Source organism: Arachis ipaensis, chromosome B4 (assembly GCF_059453495.1).
Source record: "Arachis ipaensis isolate K30076 ecotype BB chromosome B4, ASM5945349v1, whole genome shotgun sequence".
In the NCBI taxonomy this organism is placed as follows: Eukaryota; Viridiplantae; Streptophyta; class Magnoliopsida; order Fabales; family Fabaceae; genus Arachis; species Arachis ipaensis.
The window spans coordinates 115,959,735-115,967,420 of NC_142439.1; the positions used below are offsets into that span (position 1 = coordinate 115,959,735).

At 36.4% G+C, this 7,686-nt stretch overlaps 1 non-coding gene across 1 annotated transcript; it reads left to right on the forward strand.

Moving 5' to 3' along the window:
* Positions 1-5,455: 5,455 nt before the first annotated feature.
* LOC148568885 (small nucleolar RNA R71) lies at positions 5,456-5,563 on the forward strand. The gene has a single exon (XR_015882111.1). It is a non-coding gene; the product is annotated as a small nucleolar RNA R71 (small nucleolar RNA).
* Positions 5,564-7,686: the final 2,123 nt, after the last annotated feature.

Here is a 7,686-nt window from a genome sequence, read left to right on the forward strand (position 1 = left end):
CATATGCGCTGTCACCGCACGGCTAATTATCTGTCGGTTCCCGTTAGCGTTGGAATAGGACCATTGTCCTTTTGCGCAGTGTCACTTGCACCCCACATTCGCAGGTTTGAAGCTCTTTACAGTCATCCCTTCCCAGATCCTACTCGGAATACCACAGACAAGGTTTAGACTTTCTGGATCTCAAGAATGCTGCCAACTGTTCTAGCCTATACCACGAAGATACTAATCTCACGGATTCGTGTATTAGATATCCAAGAGAGTATACTCTAGCTGTCGTCTAATGACTACGTTGAACATCATGTAGATCGCTTTGTGGTTGTCAGGCACGCGACCTTGGCTAAGCGAGTAACGAAGATTGGGTGATTGTCACGGGTCACCCCTTCATTCTGACTTAACTAAATTAAGTACGAGAGTATATCTTGGAGAAGAAGTAGGCGTGAATTGAAGGAAAAACAGTAGTAATTGCATTAATTCATGAAGAACAGTAGAGCTACACACCTTAATCTATGGGGTGTAGAAACTCCACTGTAGAAAATACATAAGTGAAAAAGGTCTAGGCATGGCCGTGAGGCTAGCCTCCATAACGTGTACAACGATCAAAAGATGGTCAAAAGACCTAATCTGATCAAAAAGGATTTAAAATAAACCTCTAAAAGTAGTTTTTATACTAAACTAGTAACTAGGATTTACAGAAAATGAGTAACTAAGTACAGATAGTGCAGAAATCTATTTTCGGAGCCCACTTGGTGTGTGCTTGGGCTGAGCATTGAAGCTTTTTTGTGCATAGGTTGTTCCTGGAGTTAAACGGCAGCTTTGGTGCCAGTTTGGGAGTTATTATATATTGATGGAAAGTCCAGGATGTCTACTTTTCAACGCAATTAAAAGCGCGCCAATTGGGCTTCTGTAGCTCCAGAAAATCCACTTCGAGTGCAGGGAGGTCAGAATCCAACAGCATCTGCAGTCCTTTTTCAGCCTCTGAATCAGATTTTTGCTCAGGTCCCTCAATTTCAGCCAGAAAATACCTGAAATCACAGAAAAACACACAAACTCATAGTAAAGTCCAGAAATGTAATTTTTGAATAAAAACTAATAAAAATATAATAAAAAGTAATTAAAACATACTAAAAACTATGTAAAAACAATGCCAAAAAGGGTATAAATTATCCACTCATCACAACACCAAACTTAAATTGTTGCTTGTCCCCAAGCAACTGAAAACAAAATAGGATAAAAAGAAGAGAATATACAATGAATTCCAAACTTATCAATGAAGATTACCTTCAATTAGATGAGCGGGACTTATAGCCTTTTTGCTTCTGAACAGTTTTGCCATCTCATTTTATCCTTTGAAGTTCAGAATAATTGGCATCTATAGGAACTCAGAATTCAGATAGTGTTATTGATTCTCTTAGTTCAGTATGTTGATTCTTGAACACAACTACTTTATGAGTCTTGGCCGTGACCTTAAGCAGTTTATTTTCCAGTATTACCACCGGATACATAAATGCCACAGACATATAACTAGGTGAACCTTTTCAGATTGTGACTCAGCTTTGCTAGAGTCCCCAGTTAGAGGTGCCCAGAGCTCTTAAGCACACTCTTTTTGCTTTAGACCACGACTTTAACCGCTCAGTCTCAAACTTTTCACTTGACACCTTCACGCCACAAGCACAAGGTTAGGGACAGCTTGATTTAGCCGCTTAGGCCAGGATTTTATTCCTGTGGGCCCTCCTATCCATTAATGCTCAAAGCCTTGAATCCTTTTTTTTTACCCTTGCCTTTTGGTTTAAAGGGTTATTGGCTTTTTCTGCTTGCTTTTTCTTTTTCTTTCTTTCTTTTTCTTTATTATTTTTTTTCGCCAATTTTTTTTTCATATTTTTTTCGCAAGCTTTGTCTATTCACTGCTTTTTCTTTCTTCAAGAATCAATTTTATGATTTTTCAGATTATCAATAACATTTCTCTTTTTTCATTATTCTTTTAAGAGCCAACAATTTTAATATTCATAAACAACAAATTCAAAAATATGCACTGTTCAAGCATTCATTCAGAAAACAAAAGGTGTTGCCACCACATCAAAATAATTAAACTAATTTCAAGATAGAGTTCGAAATCATATACTTCTTGTTCTTTTGCAATTAAAAACATTTTTCATTTAAGAAAGGTGAAGGATTCATAGGACATTCATAGCTTTAAGACATATACACTAGACACTAATGATCATGTAATAAAGACACAAACATAGACAAAGCATAAAGCATAATTTTTGAAAAACAGAAAAATAAGAACAAGGAAATTAAAGAACGGGTCCACCTTAGTGATGGCGGCTAGTTCTTCTTCTTGAAGATCATATGGAGTGCTTGAGCTCCTCTATGTTTCTTCCTTGCCTTTGTTGCTCCTCTTTCATGGCTCTTTGGTCCTCTCTAATTTCATGGAGGATGATGGAATGCTCTTGGTGCTCCATCCTTAGTTGTCCCATGTTGGAACTTAATTCTCATAAGGAGGTGTTAATTTGCTCCCAATAGTTTTGTGGAGAAAAATGCATCCCTTGAGGCATCTCAGAGATTTCTTGATGAGGAATTTTCTTATGCTCTTATTGAGGTCCATGAGTGGGCTCTCTTGTTTGCTCCATCTTCTTCTTAGTGATGGGCTTGTCTCCTTCAATGAGGATGTCTTCCTCTATGACAATTCCAGCTGAATTGCATAGGGTACAGATGAGATGAGGGAAGGCTAATCTTGCCAAAGTAGAGGGCTTGTCCGCCACCTTGTAGAGTTCTAGAGGTATGATCTCATGAACTTCTACTTCCTCTCCAATCATGATACTATGGATCATGATAGCCCGGTCTACTGTAACTTCAGACCGGTTGATGGACCTTTGAGATGAATCTCTCCATCTCCCATGACTCAGAGGTGGAAGCTATTGCCTTCCCTTTCCTCTTTCTAGAGGTTTCTCCGATCTTAGGTGCCATTAGTGGTTATGAAAAGATAAAAAGCAGAGCTTTTTCCACACCAAACTTAAAAGATTTTCTCGTCCTCGAGCAAAAGAAGAAAGAAAAGAGTAGAAGAAGAAGAAATAGAGGAGATAGAGGTGAGGAGTGGGTTCGGCCAAGGGGGTTAAGCGTGTATGAAGTGTAAAATTAAAGGTTTTAAGGAGGGGTATTTATAGGGTAGGAGAGAGAGGGGATTCGGTCATGAAGGGGTGGGTTTGGAAGGGAAATAGTTTGAATTTGAATGGTGAGGTAGGTGGGGTTTTATGATGGATAGATGTGAGTAGTGAAGATGATATAGGGAAGAAGGTAGGATTTGATAGGTGAAGGGTATTTGGGGAAGAGTTATTGATGGGATTGGTCAAGGGTATTTGGGGAAGAGTGTTATGGAAAGGTGTGAAGATGAGAGAAGAAGAGGTGGGGTAGGTAGGGATCCTGTGGGGTCCATAGATCCTAAGGTGTCAAGGAATTCTGCTCCCTGCACCATTCTGGAGTTCAAACGCCCATTGTGTGCCAATTCTGGCATTTAACGCCAGCTCTGCTACCTTTACTGGCGTTAAATGCCAGTCTACTGCCCATTTCTGGCGTTAAACGCCCATTCTGCTATCCTTACTGGCGTTTAAACGCCAGTAAGCCTGTCCTCCAGGGTGTGCTATTTTTCATGTTATTTTTCATTTTGCTTTAATTTTGCAGTTGTTTTTATGACTTCACATGATCATCAACCTAAGGAAAATATAGAATAACAATGGAAAATAAATAAATATAATTAAATAACATTGGGTTGCCTCCCAACAAGCGCTTCCTTAATGTCAATAGCTTAACAGTGAGCTCTTAGAGAGCTTCACAGAGACTCAGAGCTTGATGTTGGCCTCCCAACACCAAACTTAGAAGTTGAGTGTGGGGGCTCTATTTGACTCTGTACTGAGAGAAGCTTTTCATGCTTCCTCTCCATGGTTATAGAAGAAGATCTTTGAGCCTTAAACACAAGGTAGTCCTTATTTTGAAGGACTAACTCTCCTATGTCCACATCAATCACAGCTTTTGCTGTGGCTAGGAAGGGTCTTCCAAGGATGATGGATTCATCTTCATCCTTCCCAGTGTCTAGGATTATGAAATCAGCAGGGATGTAAAAGCCTTCAACCTTCACTAAGACATCCTCTACAAGTCCATAAGCCTATTTCCTTGAATTGTCTGCCATCTCTAGTGAGATTCTTGCAGCTTGTACCTCAAAGATCCCTAGTTTCTCCATTACAGAGAGTGGCATGAGGTTTATACTTGAACCAAGGTCACACAAAGCCTTTTTGAAGGTCATGGTGCCTATGGCACAAGGTATTAAGAACTTTTCGGGATCCGGTTTCTTCTGAGATAATTTCTGTTGAACCAAGGTATTTAGTTCATTGATGAGCAATGGAGGTTCATCCTCCCAAGTCTCATTACCAAATAACTTGGCATTCATCTTCATGATTGCTCCTAAATACTGAGCAACTTGCTCTTCAATAATATCTTCATCCTCTTCAGAGGAAGAATACTCATCAGAGCTCATGAATGGCAACAGTAAGTTCAGTGGAATCTCTATGGTCTCTATATGAGCCTCAAATTCCTTTGGTTCCTCAATAGGGAACTCCTTAGTGGCCAGTGGACGTCCATTGATGTCTTCCTCAGTGGAAATCACTGCCTTTCCCTCCTCTGTGCATTCGGCCATGTTGGATATATTGATGGCCTTGCACTCTCTTTTTGGAATCTCTTCTGTGTTGCTTGGGAGAGTACTAGGAGGGATTTCAGTAACTCTTTTACTCAGCTGACCCACTTATGCCTCCAAGTTCCTAATGGAAGACCTTGTTTCAGTCATGAAACTTTGAGTGGTCTTAGTTAGATCAGAGACTATGGTTGCTAAGTCAGAGAGGTTCTGCTTAGAATTCTCTGTCTATTGCTGAGAAGATGATGGGAAAGTTTTGCTATTGCCAAACCTATTTCTTCCACCATTATTATTATTGAAACCTTGATTAGGCTTCTGCTGATCCTTCCATGAGAAATTAGGATGATTTCTCCATGAAGGATTATAAGTATTTCCATAGGATTCTCCCATGTAATTCACCTCTTCCATTGCAGGATTCTTAGGGTCATAAGCTTCTCCTTTAGGGGAAGCTTCTTTAGTACTGCCTGATGCAGCTTGCATTTCAGTCAGACTCTGAGAAATCATATTGATTTGCTGAGTCAATATTTTGTTCTGAGCCAATATGGCATTCAGAGTATCAATCTCAAGAACTCCTTTCTTCTGAGTTGTCCCATTATTCACTGGATTTCTTTCAGAAGTATACATGAACTGGTTATTTGCAACCATTTCAATGAGTTCCTGAGCTTCTATAGGCGTCTTCTTCAGATGAAGAGAACCACCAGTAGAGTGATCCAATGACATCTTGGACAATTTAGATAGACCATCATAGAATATACATAAGATGCTCCATTCTGAAAGCATGTCAAAAGGACACCTTCTGATTAATTGCTTGTATCTTTCCCAAGCCTCATAGAGGGATTCACCTTCCTTCTGTATGAAGGTTTGGACTTCCACTCTAAGCTTTCTCAACTTTTGAGGTGGAAAGAATTTGGCCAAGAAAGTATTGACCAACTTTTCCCAAGAGTTCAGGCTTTTTTTAGGTTGTGAGTCCAACCATGTCCTAGCTCTGTCTCTTACAGCAAAAGGGAAAAAGCATAAGTCTGTAGACCTCAGAATTAACCCCATTAGTCTTAATAGTGTCACATATTTGTAAGAATTCAGCTAAGAACTGATGAGGATCTTCCAATGGAAGTCCATGAAACTTGCAATTCTGCTGCATTAGAGAAACTAATTGAGGCATAAGCTCAAAGTTGTTTGCTCCAATTGCAGGAATTGAGATGCTCCTTCCACAGAAGTCAGAAGAGGGTGCAATAAAGTCACCAAGCATCTTCCTTGCATCTACACCATTGTTGTTGGGTTCGGCCATCTCTTCTTCTTTTTCGAAAAATTCTGTCAGGTCCTCTCCAGAGTGTTGTGCCTTAGCTTCTCTTAGCTTCCTCTTTAGAGTCCTTTCAGGTTTCGGATTAGCTTCAACAAGAATGTTCTTATCCTTGCTCCTGCTCATATAAAAAAAGAAGAGAACAGAAAAGAATAGGAATCCTCTATGTCACAGTATAGAGATTCCTTTATGTGAGTAGAAGAATAGAAGAGTAGAATGAAGAAGAGAGAATGTGAAGAATTCGAACACAGAAAGGGAGAGAGGGTTCGAATTATAAGAAAAAGAGAAGTGTTAGTAAATAAATAAATAAATAGAAAGAGATGAGATAGAGAGAGAATTCGAATTTTAAATTAAAAAAGAAGAAAAATATTTTTGTTTTTATTTTAATTAGAAGTTAAAATTCGAAATTTAAGAAGAGAAATAAAAGTAATTTGAAAACTAAATAAATTAATTAATTAAAAAGATTTTTGAAAAAGTGGTTAGTGATTTTTGAAAATTGGAGAGAGAAAAGTAGTTAGGTGGTTTTGAAAAAGATATGATTGAAATAGAAACCTTTTTAAAATCAAACAAAAAGTCAAGTAGTTAATTGAAAAAGATTTGAAAATCAATTTTGAAAAGATAAGAAGTTAGGAAGGATTTTGAAATTGATTTTGAAAAAGATATGATTGAAAATTCATTTTGAAAAAGATTTGAATTGGAAATTAAAAAGATTTGATTTTTAAAATTAAAGCTGATTACTTGACTAACAAGAAACTAAAAGATATGATTTTAGAATTTAAAGATTGAACCTTTCTTAATAGGCAAGTAACAACTTGAAAATTTTTGAATCTAAACATTAAATGTCAGTAGTAATTTCGAAAATATGAGATAAAATTAAGAAAAAGATTTGAAAATCAATCTTTGAAATTTTCAAAAATATTAAGAAAAAATGAAAAAAAATTGATTTTTGAAAATGATTTGAAAAAGATAGAATTTTTAAATTGAAATTTTGACTTGATTAATAAGAAACAACAAAATTTTGAAAATATTTGCCTAAATCAATTCAAAATTTTGAAATTTATGAGTGAAGTAAGGGAAATATATTTTTTTTTATTTTTGAATTTTTAATGAGAAGAGAGAAAAACACAAAATTGAAACAAAACATAAAAATTATGAATCAAAACAAGAAGAATATGCAAAAACACTTTGAACGTCAAGATAAACACCAAGAACACTTTGAAGATCATGATGAACATCAAGAATATATTTTTGAAAATTTTTAAGAAAATAAAAACATGCAAGACACCAAACTTAAAAATTTTTAAACTATAGACACTAATAATTCAAGAATGCATATGAAAAACAAGAAAAGACACCAAACAAGAAAAATTTAAAGATCAAACAAAGAAATTCATCAAGAACAACTTGAAGATCATGAAGAACAAAACTCAATGCATGGATTTTCGAAATTTTTTGAGAAAAATTAAAACATGCAATTAACTCCAAACTTAAAATTTGACACAAGACTCAAACAAGAGACATAAAATTTTGGGTTTTTATGATTTTATTAATTTTTTTGTATTTTTTTCGAAAATTATTTGGAAAAAGAGAAAATAAATAAATTCAAAATTTTTAATGGGAATTCCAAGAATCATGCAATGTTAGTCTAAAGTTTCGGTCCAAAAATTTAGACATGGCTAAATAGCCAGCCAAGCTTTATGTGAAAGCT